Genomic DNA, 20,349 nt, shown 5'->3' with positions numbered 1-20,349 from the left:
ATGCATGGTGATGCATGGCTAATGATGATATGATGTGATATGCATGGTGATGCATGGCTAATGATGATGTGATATGCATGGTGATGCATGGCTAATGATGATATGATGTGATATGCATGGTGATGCATGGTTAATGATGATGTGATGATAATGATATATGAGACGCCATGATGATGATATATATATGCTATGATGATGCATGAATACGCTTGACATCAAAAAGGTAAGCAATGCTTGCATTGTATGATGGTATGCATGGTGCACTGAGTTGTCATTGGATTTCCTATTTGCCGAGTGGTTGTACTCACCCCTTTGGGGATAACATTTCAGATTAGCACTATGCCGCTACCTACTGCTTTTGCGTGGGGTATTTTACGGTCTACCGTCCGATGTTGAGGTGGAGTGTACGGAGATAGATTGTCCTCCGTGCCCGGATTGACGTTTATCCGAGTGCGATGCTTAGTTATGTATGATATCGGCTCCGGGCCGGGGCCCCGTCATACAAGAGTTCCCTGTCGTGCACGTTCGACGGGATGGAGCGATGCGAGGGATGCCGCTGCCGCCACCACCCGACACACCGGGTTGGGTGTGAGACCCGTACGCGAGAGTAGGAGCTAGATCACTTTTTGATGTAGAAAACCGACGCTTTCGATGGGAGGGTTCTTTGTTCACATGATGTTAAGGGTCGAGGTTTCTTTTTGAGGTTTTAGGCTGGACATGGCTGAGTCCTAGCTTTTCCTTGTTATGTACCGACCCGAGAGTAATCCCATCTTGAAAATATATGTAAATAATGTGTCGATGTTCGTTTATAAAATCATGATGTTTAGCTGGTGTGTATTTGTATCATGGGTTAGAAGGGAGATAGATGACGATGTGAATTTTGCTTCCGCTATGAGTCGCGCATGGGACCGCTTTAAAAGAAAAAGAAAAAAAAAATGCCTGTAATCTGGCAAGGCTTAATTTAGCCAAGAGATAGAGATGGTAAAAGATGTAACACCGGCGCTGGTGACGACCTGCGAAGGGTTCGGGGTGTCACATGAGAGGCACAAGGTCACTTGCTGAAATCTATGAAAAAAGCAATGTGGCAATGCTCGAACCATCTAACTTTGTGGAAGCTAAGGAGGATTAGAGGTGGATTACAGCAATGTAGGAGGAGATTGCAATGATCCAGAAAAACCACACATGAGAGCTTGTTGATAGACCATCTGATAAGAATGTGATTGGGGTTAAGTGGGTGTTTATAATAAAACTTAATCCTGATGGTTCTGTCAATAAACACAAAGCTAGACTGGTGGTAAAAGGCTATGCACAAATATGGGGAGTAGACTATTCTGAAACATTTGCTCCTATTGCACGACTTGATACAATAAGGTCACTGTTAGCTATTGCAACAGAGAAGGGGTGGCCTATATTTCAGTTAGATGTCAAGTCTGCATTCCTGAATGGAGAGCTTGAGGAGGAGATTTTGTTGAACAACCTGAAGGCTTCAGTATCAACGGGCAAGAAGAGAGTGTATATAGGTTAAGGAAACCTCTATATGGACTGAAGCAGGCTCCAAGAGCTTGGTATGGGAATATAGATCGATATTTATAGGATTTTGGCTTTGTAAAAAGCTTAAGTGAGTTCACTCTTTATGTCAAGAAGGTGAATCACAATGTTATAATTCTGTCACTTTATGTAGATAATCTATTAGTGATAGGGAATGATATGGAATTGATAGAGAAGGTGAAGCGAGATCTATTTGCAGTTTTTGAGATATCGGACTTGGAAAAAATGACTTATTTTTTGGGTTTGGAAGTCAAACAAGCTTCAAATGAGATCTTCATCTGTCAGAAAAAATAGATGAAGGAAATTCTAAAGAAGTTTCAGATGGAAGATTGTTGAAGTGTAAGCACTCCTATGGTTGCTAAAGAGAAGCTGCACAAGAATGATGGAACAGATGCAGTAGATACTTCTATGTATAGAAGTCTGATTGGGTGTCTCATGTATCTTACAGCAACCAGACCAAATATTCTATTTGTTGTAAGTATTTTATCCAGGTTTATGAATAGTCCTAGTCAGTTACATTTGATTGCAGTAAAAAGGGTCTTGAGATATCTCAAATGAACATTGTTCTTTGGTGTGAAGTTTAAGAAATGTCAGAAGTTTAATTTGCAAGAATTTTCTAATAGTGACTGGGCCGGTTCAATAAATGACATGAAGAGTACGTCTGGATATTGTTTCAGTTTTGGTTTTGCTTGTTTCTCCTGATGTTCTAAAAAGCAAGAGATTGTAGCTCAGTCTACTGTAGAGGCTGAGTTTATAGCAGCTACTACAGCTGCAAATCAAGCTTTGTGGCTAAAGAAGATAATGAAGGATTTGTGGTTGAATTCCAGTGATTGTATCGAAGTCAATGTGGACAATCAGGTTGCTCTAGCAATATCACAGAATCCAGTTTTCCATGGCAAAACCAAGCATTTTAAAGTCAAATTTTTCTTTCTGCGTGAGGTGTAACAAAGTGGTGAAGTTAAGTTGATCTATTGCAGATCTGAAGATCAGCTTGCAAATACGTTCACAAAACCACTTCAGGCTGGAAAATTTGAGCTGTTAAGAGAGAAAATAGGAATTTGCAGCAACAAGTGATCCAAGGAGGAGTTTGTTGGAATTGTCTCAGTGCTGCTGTTTTCGGTCGTGTTTTTTCCTCTATTTTCCTTTGTTATTTTTTTAATAGCCAAGTTCATTTAGTTATGCATTTAGTGTTTTTGCTATTTTCTAGGAAGTTAATAGCACGTATGTGAGCAGTTTCTGCTTTGTATTTAGTTGTGGTACTTGACAGTTTTTTCTTTTGCACAAAACGTATGAAGTGTTATGCTCTGTTTTTTTATCCTTTCTCTCCCTCAAACAACATATATGTTTTCTGTTTTGATTGTTGTTTTATGAGCTTTAACAATAACTTCACCGAGCCGCTGCCCGATCGCTTAGGAATTGTCCAGGCTAACGAGAGTCCGTCTGGACAGCAATCGGTTCACTGCAGATGTCATGAGTGTGTTTGGGGTTTATCTGAATCTGGACTTTATAAGCCTCAGGCCCTTAGCAACAATCTATTTGTCAGGAATCTCTCTGCAGAATGGGGAGAGTGCACGAATGTCACGAATTTGCAGATAGATGGTAACAAAATCCCCAGCCACATCTCGCCGGAGCTTGGGAAATTGTCTCAATTGTGCGATCTGACTCCATATGGCAATGAATTGACTAGGAAAATTCCCTATGATTTGGTAACTCTGGGGGCATTGATTAGGCTGAACTTGAGCTACAACCATTTGGCCAGAGACATTCCCATCTCGTTAAGAAACTTATCGAAGCTAGAATATCTTGATTTGTCGGGGAGAAGGCATTGAGCGGTAGCATACCAGAAGAGCTAACGAATTGCAAGAATTTACTGAGCTTGAACTTGAACAACAACAATCTGTTGGATGTCATATTGCCGTAGCTGGGAACTTGTTCACGTTACAGTAATCTCCCGGACTCGAGCCACATATCTCTAGCAGGATCAATTCCTTCCAATTTAGCAAAGCTTGTTGAATTGGAAAATCTCAATCTTTTGCGTAACAAATTGTCGGGTACGATCCCAGCTCCTCTCACCAGCATGAGGAGTTGAAGCTCAATAGACTTATCGTACAACGAGCCAATCAGTGCGGTTCGTAGTGGTCGCCTCTCCCAACAAGCACAGGGAAGTTTTTTAATCGCGAGTCCGGGTTTGTGTGGAAACGCGACCAGATTATCTCCTTGTGGGACGAGCGGTAAATTGACCGACCTAGGGAAAAGGTTCTTTTTGGTGTGACCCTGGGAGTCTGCTGTTTACTACTTCTAGTGACTTCAATTGCTATGATTATGGCAGTTCGGTGGTGAAACAAGGAATTCAAAGAAGAGATCAAGAGTCTTGTGAAGCAAGAGCAATCCAAGTCAATCATATGGGGAAGGGAAGGAAAGTTCACATTCAATGACATCGCCAAGGCCACCAATGGCTGCAGTGAAAAGTACTGCATCGGAAAGGGCTGGTTTGGGAGCATTTACAAGGCCGAACTGGCCAGCGGCCAAATCATCGCCATCAAAAAGCTCAACATACTAGGGTCGGGTGATGTCCCCACGGTCAACCACCAGAGTTTCGAGAACCTGCATAATTTCTTTTGCCCCTACATTTCAGTATATGCTCGTTTCAAATATGACCTTTGAAGCAACTTGGTGTTTATAATTAGCTGTCAGCATACAAAATAGGTGAAGGACCAATATGCAATGCAAAACAAAAGAAAGAGCAAACAGAAGTTGCTCTCACAATCTGACTTTTTTAGTTTTTATTTGTAGTTTTTAACGCTCGGAAGATTAATAGAAGGGCATTTTTTAGAAGCCAGCCAAAAGCAGTGTCTAAAAGTGGGAATTTTCGAGATATACACAAGTAATGTGTATCTGCATATCATATCAAATGTTACAAAAATTCTGCCTATTAGGTAGCAACCTAAGCTCAAAATGACAAAATCAATAGCAGAAATGAAAACGAATCAAAAGGGAGAGAAAAAGTTGGAACGAAGAAGTCCTCACCCGATGAAGCAGCCTATCAAGTCCCAATTGCTCTAACGCTTTGAATCAACTTGAACTCAGTCATTCATACTGCAACAAAACAGAATGACATAGACTTCAATCCTTCATTCATCTGACCTTGTTCTTGTGAAATTTTGCACGAAAATTCCATGACAGATGGTGTAACAACTACACAAGACAGCTTTCTCATCGTCTAGCAAGATCAAGCTTTGGATCACTGCAAAACTAGAACCGTGGAATGATATCGCCATTCCATCTAAAATGACTGGGGAAGACGAAGATGAATTGTTCAGAGGCCATCATCATAGCTGGAAGACAAATCTTGTCTATATTCTGTCCCTGCGCCTTTACTTCTCAGGACCGTCCCACTAGGTCGGGATATTAATTATCGCCTTCTCTAACCGTTGGAAATGGTGAGATTGTGCCGAAGCATGACTTTGATATCAATGATATCTTTTTGTTTGTATGTGTAAATGTATATGTTTATGGTATAGTTGATGTAGGGGAATGGACAAGGATGAATACTTTGAGGAAAATAGAAAAAGATTTATGAGACAAGAATATCGTTTATTTAGTTGATAGAAATGTGGCGTTACATAATTGTAAGATGGGATGTTCACGTGGGTGGAGTTTATCTAATGTTTCCACCACCTTACACAAACTAGTTCTTGCTTTACTCATAAAGTCAGCCACCGTATTCTTCAAGGAAAGATCTCTGCTTTTGTCAGAGATTTTTTTGCTTTACAACTGTCCACGGCCATTCATCCAAACATCTCTAACTTGGACATTTTTAGACCACAACTTCTACTACCAAAACCTTTACTTAGGAGCTTCTAGATTACAATAGAAGAAATTAGCTAGTTTTAGAAAATGGATCTCAATTTTCAACACTAACCAATACTGATCAACCTCTTTCTTCTCTGTTAGCTCCTTGTAAAATCTTCCTCACTGGGGCATCGCACGGGTTAACCTAACACTAAGACATCCACCAAAAAGATACTTGATGTAATCCTTAGCTAGCAGAAACAGCTCCTCTCCAGATACTATATAGATGTACTGCATTTATTGGTCAAATTAGGTTGTCGACAATTATGTGGTAAGAAATAACTTCAGATGGAACACAAGCATTGAATGTGAGAAGCATAAGGTTTAGCCGATAGAAAATGTCTCTGCTTGAACAATAAAGAACATTGGTCATTATTCTTTTTCTAGAGTTCTCTTTTCTAATGGCTTCGGTGAGTCAGCTCCGGGGCAATAACCAAGCCGGATCTAATCCCAAACCCATTCATTTTCCCCAGCTCTAAGATTTTCCGTCCTCCGCATATTCCAGTGGGATTCGTTAGCATCACCGCAGTGAGTTCCATTCGCACTAGAGTTCCGTATCCCTGATTTTAACAGCATCAAGAAGACAGAAGTTTGAATGTTTACAAAGAAAGTTGTTGCGAAAAAATTTGAATGTAGAAGAAAGAAAGATTATAAGTCACAAGACAAATGCTCTCGTTAAGAGTCGGACTCAAAACTTTGGCTTGCTAAGGGCCTGTCTGGTAATCGGCCAAACAGTGCCAAATTTTATTCTTTTGTTCTTGAGAGTAGTTTTGGAACGGAACCGTGTTTGGTAAAATTTTTGTTCCTGGGAACAAATTTTTATTTTTTTGTTCCCTGGAAGTGGTTTTGGAACGGAATAAAAAATAAATAAAAAGTTGTTTCTTGTTCCAGAGAACAAATCCAAGAATCAAGCCCATATTTTCTCTTCTTCTTCTTCCCTTTTCTTCTTCTTCATCCATCGTTGCGGTTGCCGTCCGCCACCCACCATCACTGGTCGCCGACAACCGATTTGGCGAGCTTGTTGGAGGCTCGCCAAGCCAGGGTGAGGTCTAGCGAGCTCGCCGGAGGCAAGCCCAACCACTAGTGAGAGGAGCCTCGTCCAACCCTAGCGAGGCCTGCTCAGCCACAGGCGAGGCCCGCCTGGCCACCGGCGGGGCTTGCCCAGCCCCGTCAAGGCCTGCCTAGCCACCGGCGAGGCTGGGCAAGCCTTGCCTAGTTGCTGGCGAGGCTCGGCCGACAAGGACTGGCCTCACCGAGGGTTGGCAACGCTCCAGTGAGATTGCCGGCCCTCGACTCGGCGACCGGCCACTTGAAGAAGAAGAATATGAGAGAGAAAAGAAAAAAGGGAAAAAGTAATAAAATTATTTAAAAATTAAAAGAAAATGATTTGGAATAAAAATTTTAAACATTGTACCAAACGCAATTCTATTTTGAGAATTGAAATTTTGAACAGTTATCAAACGGCTTAAAATGCTTAGAAATTATTTTCGGGAACAGAATAAAAAAGAATAATTTATGATAAGAAATTGTTCCCGGGAATAAAAGCGTTACCAAACGCGCCCTAAACGGGTGCTTGTATCCCATTTGTACCAAGAAAATGAAACAGAATATATTGTATGTATATGTTGGCTCTATGATGTATTAACTAACAATTTTTTTGGTTCGGTCGATCTTTTTTTTAATAAAAAAATTGTAATGAAGAATTTTGAATTTACAAAAAAGAAAACTTATTTGAGAGTCAAACTCAAAACCTCCTGCTTAATAAATGGGTGCTCGTATCCCCATTTGTACCAAGAAAAATGAATTACATGTATATGTTGGCTTTATGATATATTAAGTGACAAATTTTTTGGCTCAATCGAATTTTTTGTTTATAAAAAAAATCGTTATGAAAAATTTTGAATGACAAATTGTCTCGTTGAGAGTCGAACTCAACCTCCCCCCTACTAATTGGGTGCTCGTATTACCATTTGTACTAAGAAAACACACACACACACATATATAGTATGTATATGTTGGCTCTATCATATATTAAGTGACTAATTTTTTTGGCTCGGTCGAAGTTTTGTTTATCAAAAAAATTGTTACGAAGTATATTGGATGTGAAAAAAAAAAAAATATTACGAGTCATAGTACAAAGGATCTCGTTGAGATTCAAAGTCAAGACCTATCGCTTACTAAAGTAAGCTCTATTTAACTGAGCTAAAAAAGCTATTTATGACATTTTTCTAAACGTTTTTATTCATTCAATATCTGTTTGTGAATTTCTCCAAAAACTACATCTCGATGGATGGACGTACTTGCATCTTGCCGAATATGCGACATTTCTGTTATTGGAGCTTCTCGAAAAGTCCACGTTTTAGTTCTTGTAACATTTTTTTCACCCCCATATTCTCATTTATACTCATTGATTAGGAGAATCAAATTTAAACTGTGCTTTTATATTATTTGTGTTGACACCTAAATTTTGCCAATTTTACTTAAGACTTAAAAGCATTAAAAGTTAGGAATTGGTAAAAAAATTAATTTAAAAAATTTAAAAATTAAAATTAAAATTAAAATTATTATTATTTAACAAATTATTAATTAAAAAAACGAACAAGAGAGGCCGGGTCGGGCTGGATCCGACCTTAGCCCGGCCCGCCTCTCTTTCTTCTTCCCCGCGCGGGCCTGGGCGCGGTCCATCTCTTCCTTTTCTTTCCCCACGGAGGCCCAGCTCCGCCTTCCTCGCGGCCCGCCAGCTGGTCGTCCTCCTCCTGCAGTCCTTCCTCGCGCGCCTGTAAAAAAGAAGAAAAGCAGAACAGCAGAGCGGAGCAGGGGGAACAGCCGGAGGCAGGGGCAAAAAATGGGTTTTGGGGGGCGGGGGGGGAGAGAACAGAAGCACCGCAAGACAGAGGGAGAGAGCTTGAAGGGGAGAGAGCTGGAGAGAGACCGAACCAGGAGAAAGTTGGAGGGACAGAGCATCGTGAGTGAGAGCAAAGCGAGAAATTGATAGGAGAGAGCGGGAAAGAAGCTCGGCCGCGCCCGTGACCTCGCCTCCCGGCATCCATTCTTCCGGTAAGTCTCCTTTCGAGTTCAGTCCCCTTTAACCCGATGATCTCGTCTTGATGACACTAGGGTGGTCGGCCACGGTTCGTGCCATTTCGAACCTGCTTGCAGGCCGCCGTTATCGAGCCGAGTAGGGCCCCGTCACCCGAGCACCTCCTTTTATTCAGATTTTTCTAGTTCACCAGACCGGAGCTCGCGGTTCTCTGGCCCGCACGAGTCTCCGATCCCGGTGAGCTGCGATTTTGTTGTCTTAGACTTTGCTTGGTTGTTGCTTCTGCCTTGACTGTTGATTCATCTCCCAGTTGAGTTTTCGTTAGCTTTTCAGTCGACGCACACAGGTGCTCGACATTATGTCTAGGCTAGGTCTGCATATATTTTCTTTGTTCTTTCTATGGGTTGGTCGTGGATGGTGCCGGGAAAGGGAAGGTGACCGGTGATGGCACCGTTAGGTATTGGAGGATGTCGGTATCAGGGCTATGTTGAATGGTACCCGGTCGTTCAGGCCGAGTTTCGTCCCTCGGCTAACCTCGGTGGGGGCCGAGCCGTGTCTCGGCCAACGGCCGTGGCCGGCATCGGTCGGACTGAACGACCGACGCCCGATGGTGGTTTGGCGGCGATCCCAAACGTTGGTGAGGGCTCGTCGGACGTGGTTTTATTTTGGTTATGGTTCGGCAAGGGAACCCATTTCGGAGGGAGTCGTCGAGGAAGAAGATAGGTGCAGGGAAGGGGAAGGGATGAAGTAAAAAAAAAAAAAAAAGGATAAAGAATAAAAAGAAAACAAGCAAAAAAAAAAAGAGTAAACTATGAAAAGGTAAAAATGACTTCGGGAAGGAGGAGTCGCAGAAAGAGAAGCTGCTGTTCCGGGGTTATTTTGGTGCCTAAGAAGGAGTTTGTGGATAGGTCAAGTAAGTGGGCTAATTTCGGAGCTGGGCTTATTTAGGACGTGCTGGAAGTTGTTTTAAAGTGATCTTAGTGTAAAGGGGATTAAGTGTTTTCCTTTGATAAATTTGGGCTTGATCTTGGCCCTTTTCCGAATGCGTTTAAGTCATTGAACCCACTTCTTCAATTTGGCTTTTAGTGTTCATGGCCCAAACCCATGAATCCTTACCCGACCCACTTTTGAATCGGGCCGGGCTCGGCCCGAGTTACTATTTCGGAATAAAAATTGCAAAAATATATATTTTAAAAAATTAGAATTTTTTTATTTTTTTAAATCATTTTAAAAAAATAAATAAATTTAGTTTTTGAACAGTTTTCTCTAAAGTGTGGGAAAATCATCGACCAAAATAGGGCTCAAAATTGAACAAAGTCTTAAGGTCTTGCAATAGGGTTCTAATATTTCCCTTCTGAGACAAATTATCAAATAATGGTGCACTTTCAATATATTGATTGTGATTTCCCTTTAACCTAGTTAGGAATGCCAATTTTTCTTATTATTATTATTATTATTTTTTTATGTTAGATTATTGCTTTTCCTTGTACTTTATTTAATACTTTCTTGGTTATTGACCGTTACTTTAATGATTGCGTATCTGCATGATCACTTCATATATTAGTGGATAAGTATAAAATTAATCCACTGCCTGACAAAAATCTTTTCTTTTAAAATGAATAAGATTAAGTATCGAAATGGCATTAATTGATCAATCAATGTAATCAAGTCATCGATCCTACATTTTCTGATTGCGTAGGAAGTGAGGTCTACTCACATGCCTCACTTGATTTCTAGCTGACTCCAATAGGCTAGTGGTGGTGACTCATTGAAAAATTCTTAAAAACACTCTAATGTCACGCGAGGTATAGGCTTGGGAGAGCCCATGCCTAATCTTGGACCTTAAGTCCATTTTTTAGGCAATATCTCTAAACCTATTCCCTCCCCCCGAGGGATAGGTTGCGACAACTTGCATGCTAACTTTTTATCTCTATAGTGGAAACAATCCCATGGAACCCGACCGGTGTTGGAAAAAAGTTAATAATTTAGTGACTTCCCACCCTCAAGAGCATCAAAATTCATGCTAATAAGTATCATTTGGACTTGAGATCCATGTCTTTAGCACTCTTTCTCTATTATATGATTTAGACTATTGTGATGATGATTTAGATTACTAAACAGGCCATTGAGAACCATTTAGAGGGCATTTCAATCATCAAGTATGTCGCTTTCTGTGAAGGCTAGTCCTCGCGAATCTTTTAATTTCACCCGCTTTGCACATTTTAATCACACCGCATCAACATGGGTCTCAAGACATTCACCGACAGTTTAAATGAGACCAACGTTTAGGAGTTGATTGTGGTTTTCCTTGCCTTGCAGCTAGCCAAGGATGCATGTGCAAGAGCACGAGCAAGTACTATGCCAAGGACGGGGCCGAGATCACGGAGAAGCAGATCAAGGCCGGCAAAGAGAAGGCCATGGGAATGTTCATGGCCATTGACGCCCATCTCTTGCAAAACCCTGATGCTTTCAATTGAGTTGATGTTGCATGTTGGCTCAATCTTTCTGTCTCCCATCATGGTTTATGTTTACATTCTCCCATCTCTTTAAGAAAAATTATTATCGTGACTGAACTATAACTATATTTTGGCGTGAAGTGTTATAACTTGTGTTCAGTAATACATGCGACTCCTTCAAAGTGGGTGAGACAACAGTTGAGGTGGTAGAAATTCTGAAAGTTGTAATTAAAGATACTTGTCAAACATCTTGTAAAAATCACGGCATAATTTTTTCAAATCACTTTAGCACATTTTGTTCCACCCCAAGATTTCTAGCATAAACACTTTGACACCACTTTTCGAACCAATTGTTGTTGCTGTGATATAACGCGGAAACTAATAAGATTTACATGATTCGGTCCAAATGTCAGTACGTATTCTGGGAAAGAGCAAATAATTCACTAATAATCGGAGAATCAACGAGTTACAGCGCCTAAATGTTTGAATGTTTCTCACCCCTAAATTGCACCCGAGCTCACAGTGTTCAATCTCATGGAAAATTACCTCAAGTCTTGAAACTCTCATGTCCTCACGGACAACATGCCTCAATTGGGTGCCAACTTCTTTTTCTTTCTTCTTTACGCCAAGATGCTGCAGTATTTCACGCCTTTGTCTGTTTTATCTTTTCGCCTTAATTTTATTTCTCACCTCGCTTTCATCTTTGTCGTCTTGATTGCGTCTTAATTATATCTTCCTTATCTACCGAGAGTTTATCGATACGGGGACATATTACTTTCTCTGTTGTTACTCGTCAGCATCTTAGCGAAAAGAAGAAGAGAGCACGCATTTCACAACATGAATCAGCAAGCAATATCCCCCCCTTTCGAACACTATTTATCAGCATCTCGATCGGATTTGGAAGTGAAGATCCATATATATGGAAATAGGGTGCGGGAGAGAGAAAAAGGGGGTTACTGTGGGGGTTGACTTTTGGGGGATTGCACAAAAAACTCGTCTCAGTATATATAACGTGAATATTCCCTTCAAAATAAATTATAATTCAAATACCAAATGTGATATTGGTATTTTTTTCCTAATAGATTCGGTTTTTATACATCTTCAAATGAAGTCGAATCTTGTACACGGGCTCAAACTTGAGAGAATAATTTAATAGCACATCATCTCTTCTATATCACTCGTTATTCACCACCATGTCCCCAAAGCTCCATTCTTCAGCCCTGAATGTATTGTCTTTTTTGAGAAGGAGTCGAAGGTGGGCCGGAATTTGTCCCAAATTGCATTTTCCCCGAGAAAATTGAAGACTGTGGATAGTGCAGTGACAAGGTCAAATTATTTCTTCATAAGTAGAAGTAGAAGAGATTGGATGCTCAGTCCATATCGATTGCTCTCTTTCTCTCTCTAGACTTTAATTATGGACATAAGTCTACAGGTACTCGGGTACTCAAGAACACCACACAAAAGTACACAAAGTATGCAACCCTCGAAATTAATTAAAACAGTTTAAATTAATCACCTAAATAAGCTTTTTAAATATATTTTTTTATCAACCAACATTTATCTCAAAGTTACTTCTCAAAATAGATATTATCAAACAATCTTTACATTTTCTGAAAACCCTTTAGGCTTATACTATTTTACATTTCTACAAATGTACTTGAGAAAGTTGAACCAAACGTAACCTATCATATTTCTTCCAAAAGTTGAGTACTCGATTCGATTCGATTTTTGTTAAGTTTTGACTTTCAAATTAAGAGATAAGAGTATTTTAGACCATACATCTTTATTTTAGGGGATTTTTGAAAGAAGACTATAAAAGGAATGTGTTTAATAACACATCTCCAACTCTAGCCTCTGTATCATCTCCTATTTTGTTTTTTCCTATTTTTTTGCTAGATATTTAGATCTTGTGGCTCATCAAGTGGTTTTAGAGTTTTTTGGATTGTACTCTCGTGTTCTTTGTTGAAGATAATGAAACCCTTCTCTCTTTCTCTGATTTTTTCCATTTTTAGTTTTTCATGTAAATTTTGTGTCTCATGTGATTTTGATTTTCTTTTATCCTTTATTACTTGTTCTCAAATTGGTGCATCTTTGATTGGCCTGTTTGGCAACAATTTCCATGCCTCACGTTCCCATCATGCGTGGGCAATTGCACACGCTCCCCCTCACACATTCTTCCAAAAGTCGAGTACTTGAGACGACTCGATTTTGATCGTGTTGGCTTTTCTCGTAAAAAGGCAAAGAACAAGAAAGTGCATATCATCCCATCCCAAGTCGTAGCAAATGCATTATGACTCGATTTCCATCCTCATCACACATTCTTCTAAGGTCCAAAGACGACAAAGGTAATAATTCCTAAAAGAAATTGCAAACAGGAAATATAAATGAAAATTGGGCGATGGATCTCAAAAGAGAAAAGGTAACTTACCTGCTTTTTATGTGCCTTTTTAGGAAATGTGGATCTTTCCAACTATTCTGACTCATCCCAGTCTTTTGTAAGTGTTATCATTCCCTTATGTGAGTAAAATGACTTTTTCTCATAATTTCGATAAATCGGCATTTCCACCACTTTCCTCTTCACCCGAGATGGCACCCGAGATGGCGAAAGAGCAGAACTCCTTCCCGGAGAAGTTCCCGGCCGTCTCCAGCCAGTCGTGCCGGCTGTTCCTCCTTGACAGTGACTTGATCTCTTGTGCCTGACCGGTCAGGTCCAAAAGTCGAGTATTTGACAGTGACTTGATGAGGCTACACAGACTTGATGGCTTTTGGTTGGAAGAATTCAACCGAAAGTACGCGACTGCTTGGTTTTCCTCTAAAAGGGACCCAAAGCAGGTCCACAAAGCTCTCTCTCCCGCGCATATATATACACATGGGTCTTAGCTTCGAAATCCTAGATCAAGATTTCAGCAAATTCTTTTCGAGCAGAGAATCATGGGACACTTCAGCTACAAGACCGAGATCAAGTCCTCCATCCCCCCGGCCAAGGTGTCCGAGGTCTTCGTCAGGGCTGAAAACCTCATCTCCAGTGTCCTCCTGCCAGTCCTCAAGAGTGCCGAGCTCATCGAGGAGACCACTTCCAGCAAAGCTTCGTAAATTTACTTGGTTAATTCAAATGTTCCTGACTATTAACATTGCAACGTCGTGAGTCAATCTTGTTGCAAAGCAGTGCTCGCGATTTTTGAAACCGGCGGCTTTTCAAATGTGATTTGCCACGTTTTGCATCTTTTATAGGTCATCGGAACAAGACAGTGAAGCACAACGTCGAGGTCTTGGACAATGGAAACTTCTCCTACTTCAACTCGATCATCGAGAGCAACATGCTGGCCAACACCTTAGAGAACACTGGCTACGAGGTGAAGATCACCGCATTACCGGAGGGAGGCTCGATGTGTGGAACGCCAGCAAATACAGGCTTGCATGGTAACGTTTCTATTTCTTTTGATTTCTATTCTTTTGTTCCTCGGAAAAAAAATGGTAACGCCAACTTATTTTTTTCCCGAATAGAAAAGTGAACGGGAATAGATTTGAAACAGAAATATGAAACAAAAAAAGTAATTTCTTGTTCCCGAAAACAATTTCTAGAAATAAGTTTTTTTTTTTTTTTTTTTCTTTGTTCTTCTTCCTTGTTGCGGCCATCTCCTGCTGCCCACGGCCACCGTCGGTGACCGTTGCCGCCTTCCGTAGCCCATCGGTCGCTGCACACAGCCCATCGGCTGATGACCGCCATCGTCCGCTAGTAGTTTGCTGTCGTCGACCACCGCACGATCACCGCTTGTTGCCGCATGATCGCTGAGAGTTGCTGCCGATCGCTGCCACAGATCGCCACCCATAGCTCACATCGCCACATGCGGCAACGGTCGCGGCGACAATTGGCGGTTGTGCGATGGTCGTGCGGCGGTCGTGCGGTGATCGTGCAGCGGTCGACGGTCCGTAAGGAAGAAGAAAAACAAATAAATACAAAAATTTATAAATTTTTACCAAACGCATTTTTATTATTTTTTATTGCAAGAATAAATTTTTTTATATAATTATCAAATATCTTATTTTATTTAGAAATTGTTCTCGAAGTAAAATAGAAAAAAATTTCAGAATAAAAATGTTGCCATGCACACCCTACTTCACGAGGGGCAACGTGGACATCACCAAGGAGAAGATCAAGGCCGTGAGAGAGAAGGCATTCACTGTGTTCGGGGCCATCGAGGCTTTGCCTCCAGGCGAACCCTGAGACTAGTGAGTCTTAGTGTGGTTAATTTTGGAGTCGTTTTGGGTCCTTTTTTTTTTTTTTATTAGTTTGTTTTCAAGAATTTGAGCCACGATGGGTGGGCCACGTGATATACTCCCATAGGGAGGCCAGAATGAACCTGTCATTCAATGTCATAGCCAATTGTGTCGTCCATCTTCCCCTTTTTTGGCTCTACACTTGCTTTATCAAAACGACGATTGACAAGACTATAGTCCATCTCTTTTGCTCACGACTGATTTCTCGGGTGGCATTCCGCGAATCGATCTCGTCTGGGCTATGTTAGCTTTTCCAACAACAGCTTCACCAAAGAACTGCTGTCACGTCCCAATTCTCAGGCACGCACACATCCTTCTCATGTTGGTCGATTTTATCATGCGATATCCCAGGACTAGTATCGACGACCCTTTCATTTATTAAGCACATGCGAAAGCAGTTATAAATCTCCAGACAATAAAACGATGGGATAGAAAAGCAGGGCCATATTTTTCATATTGAAATTTATAACCAAACTTTTATACAAAACACAAACCAATTCATAAATATTCACTTCAAAAGAAATTCTCAAAAGAAGATAGACTCTCAGCCCATCCAGACATACTTAAGGCCCATCTCGGGATTATCTTCTTCTTCCAAAAATCCTTCTCTCTAAGATTCACCTTCGAGTTCTCATTCTTAGACTCCTCCTCAGCTCCTCATCGGGGTCCTGAAATGTTTTTCCCCAACCGGGATGAGACTACGTCCTCAAATGAGTTCTACCCCACTAAGCCCAATTAGTAAACTATTATACTATAGGCTGCCTATACACGCATAGGGCGAAGACGTACTGACCTCATATCCCACCCGCAAGTCAGGTACAATTCATAATAGGCACCTAAGCAATCATATCACCGATCGGCATCGATCAATCGACCTAGTCGATTAAATGCCAACAAGACCACTCACGGTCATTTCTAATCCGTCAATCAATTCGCAACATCAAATCAAGGCAATGATCAATCACATTGAATCACACTCAGATCGAATCATCGATCAATCGACCTGGTCGATTACAAGTCAATCAGACCATCTCATGGTCATTTCCAATCAATCGGTCAATTCACAACATCGTATCAAGCAATGATCAATCGACCTAGTCGATTACATGCCATCACGACCCATGCTTGGTCGGCACATTCAATACTATCTATAAGTCCGACCATAGTCCAGGACTACTCACTCTAAGCTGATATATAGATAGTATAGCTCGCACTAAGCTGACAGGGTTAAGGTATACTGCTCTCGCTAAGCTGACATATCGCCCGTGGGCTGATATAGTATACCGGTATACTGCTCTCGCTAAGCTGACATATCGCCCGTAGGCTAATATAGCATACCCCCGATGCTCACACTAAGCCGATAAAGTGTACTGCCGCGCGTTGCCGACATATCGCCCGTAGGCTGATATAGTACACCGATATCGCTTCGCTAGGCCGACATATACGAGCCCGTAGGATGATATAGTATACTATCCAACCATTCAATCCATTCCATCCGATATCCTTCTCGATAAAATAGCCGTGTGTGGGGATACGGTTGGCCTTAGCCAAAATATAATATTTTCATTTCCATAACTCCCACATTTTCTGTAGTCCACCAAAACACTTTTGGTGCTGTCAACCGACACCCGGTTATTTTCCAATTATTAATCAAAGATTATTCCATTAAAGAATAATTCACAATTTCACAAATAATTCAATTCAGCACAAAATAAAGCTCAATTAAATAAATGAACTGCACCACGACAATCAGCATAAGATTTCGATCGTCGGCCATCTCAATCTTAATTTCCGAAAAATAATTAATTATTAATTAATTTCGAAAATTAATTATTAACGTTAAAAATTCCATTTAGCTCAAAATAAGGCCCAATTAAATAAACGGACTGCACCACGATCACCGGCATAAATTTCCGATCGGGCCATCCCGGTGAATTTTTCGGAAAATAAATAAATAATTAATTAATTTCGAAAATTAAATAATTAATATTAAAAATTCAATGTAGCTCAAAATAAAGCCTGATTAAATAAACGGACTTCACCACCGTCATCAGCATAATATTCCGGTTCCGGACTATCTCCCTTTAATTTTCGGAAAATAATTAATTATTTAATTTAATTCCGAAAATTAATATTTAAATGCCAAAATCTCACTTAGGCCCGAATCGCCAAATTGAAGCCCAATTAGGGGTCGGAAAATCCTAGATGCTTCCAATAAATAGTAGACCACGTCTACTTGTTAATTGCACAATCAATTTATTTAAATCGCATCACAATTGACTAATAATTGCTAATTTATTCTAATCTAACAACCTAAACATAATTAATTAAAACTAAACCAACCTAAAGCATAATTAGTCAACTAATCCGGAATTAGTGAGATTACTCACCAAATCGCACGCAAATCGGATCAATCCGACGGCGGCGGCGCGAGGAACAATTCTTCCCAAAGCGGGCCTTGGGTTCGGGGCCCGGAAATGGCCCAAAACGGCCCACAAACAGCTGGATACCCACTCCGTGGGTTTGCTGGTTCGGCCACAAAACAGCAAGAAAGAGAGGGGGTTGGGGCGGCAAGAGGTCGAGAGAGCGGGTGGTGGCTTGGCGAGGCCGAGCGGTGGCCACGGTGGCCGGAGGTGGCCGGATCGTGGCCTGTGCTGGCCAAGACAGAGCTGAACAGGCGGTTGGGAGTTGGACGGCGCACGGCGTGGACGGCAAACGCGAAGGGGCGGTGGCGGAGTGCACGGCGTGCGCGGGTGGTGCGGATGGCGTCTCGGCGGCGGTGCTCCGACGCGACGGTGAGCTGCTGTCTTCGTTCCTGTTTCTGCTCGTTCAGCACACGGAGAGGGGGAAGAAGAGAGATGTCGAGAGAGTGAGGGAATCCAGAGAGAGAGAGAGTTAGAGATAAGAGAGAGTGAGGGTTTGAAAAGTCAAAAGTAAAAGGAAATGTGGAGGAAGCAAAGTTGGAATCGGGCGAGCAGGGGGGGGGCAATCGCACGAGGGGAAAAGAAAAAGAGAGGGAGAGAAGGAGAAAAAGGAAAAAGAAAGAGAGAAAGAGAGAGAGAAAGGGGGAAAGGTGTTTGGCCAAATAAGGAAAGGGGAAATGAGGATAAATTCAAAAGAAAAGAATTTCCTCAAGTAGAAAATTCTTATTTCAATTTCTTTTGAATAAGCTCATATATTCCCAAAAGAATTTCATATTAGAATTCTTGATTCCCCTCTTGCATTTTTGCATCCAATATCCCTCTTGAATTTCTCTCAAATGACTCTCATTAAATCAATTGATGTCTCACTTATCAAATTGATTATTTTCTTTATCCAAGAATCGCTTATACTCAATTTCACAATCCCCGACTTCATCCGAACAAAACGGCCCTATTTGTCCAATCAAAATTAGAACCCAAAATCTGGATGTCACAACTCTTCCTCTTATACAAATTTCGTCCTCGAAATTTAAACCTTTATCAATTTAAACGAAAGGTGGGAGTATTGTCGTCTCATCGAGTCTCACTTTTTCCCACGCTGATCATTCGGTCCCGTGGCGTTGTCTAACCACTTTGACTAAGGAGATCATCTTTGTACACAAAATCTGCTCTTTCTGAACCAACAACTGGACCGAGCTTCTCACATAAGACATTCTCCATCCACATCTGATCTCTTTTTCGACTCCTAATAAACCTTCGAACCTCAACGATTCCAAATTTCTGACAATTCTGAGCAATCTTTACTCTAACACTGATCTGACAACTGCAAACATTGATTATTGAGCTGACATCATTATTCACTTTCTTTTTACCACTGAAATTCTGTACCCTTTGCTATACACTGCTTAATAAAGAACCCTCTGAAAACTCTGCCAACTTATAATCTCTGATCTAGATTTGAGATATAATTCATCCTCAACACTCCATGTCGGTGAACTATCCGAGACACACACACTTCGGTATACCCACTTTGAGGCAAGATAGGATCTTCAATTTCTGAAATCGAATTTAGATTGACGGTTAATTTCACTCCGACACGCTTTCAGTGTAACCTAGGCTACCAGGTAGTTTTCAAAACTTTTTAGGGCAAATGACCCGTGGTCGATTTTCTTCGAACCACAATAAACCCACTCGACACATTGGCCACTCTCGATTGTCGTGAAAATCTCCAAGATTCAAATACGGACATAGGGTACCAAAACGATAGAAACATCAAATTAGTACCGGTCGATGAGAATTTTCCAATTTGGTGGAGTCACCCACGATCGGTCATTCATCTCTATCGAACCAATCTATCTTTGATTTCAAATCGATTTTATACTGTGCCGCAATGATCTCTAAAGATGAGCACGGTCGAGAAGTCAATCCCTGGTCGAATTCTCAAGTCTATTTGCCTTAAAGTCTTTAATAACTCACCTAGCTAGTCTAGTTATCTCATGAGTGGCCAACTCAGAGAAAAACACTGTAATCGCATCGATGAAATGCCCAATTTATCTAATCGAAATCAGAGCCAAAATCTGGATCACACACTCAAAACAAGATATATTCGTACTGTACCAAAGTGGATCGACTCCATCTATCGATCGACCACTATCCTCAAATGGTATCAATACTAAGCCTGTCACAATGTTCCATTATGATATATTTCCATTCTCACTTGGGACTCTCAAGTGATGGTAAAATCTTCCGGATTTGCATTACTGAACTTCCACTTACTGACACATCTGACATTTGCAACCTGTTCAGCGGTATCTATCTTCATATCAGCTTACTAATCTAGTTGATGCCGATTCTGATTTACTTGCACCATCTGGTCAAAACTACAATACTATAGTGAACTTCCGACAAGATCTTTTCCCTGAGTGCTACACTGTCAAGTGTATTCAATCACTCATGAAACCCGAACTTTCCATTCTTATAAATCTTAAAGTCAGATTCTTTCTTGCCAGTATCCTCTTATAAGATCTTCGAACATCTTTGCTTATCAACTAGGCATCGATTCTAACTTTAACATTTGGTTCAATCTTGAGGGTGGCTATAAAATTCAAAAGGTAGCCTACCTCAAATTTGAAAACCAAATTTCGAACCCTTTTAAGTAAAGTTTATACTTTAGCCAAACTATATATAATCGAAGACTCTTGGCTCAACACATAAATTACTTCTTTCATTCTCCCAAGATAATACCAAATAACAT

Source organism: Eucalyptus grandis, chromosome 1 (assembly GCF_016545825.1).
Source record: "Eucalyptus grandis isolate ANBG69807.140 chromosome 1, ASM1654582v1, whole genome shotgun sequence".
NCBI lineage: Eukaryota > Viridiplantae > Streptophyta > Magnoliopsida > Myrtales > Myrtaceae > Eucalyptus > Eucalyptus grandis.
This window is presented reverse-complemented; position numbering follows the sequence as displayed.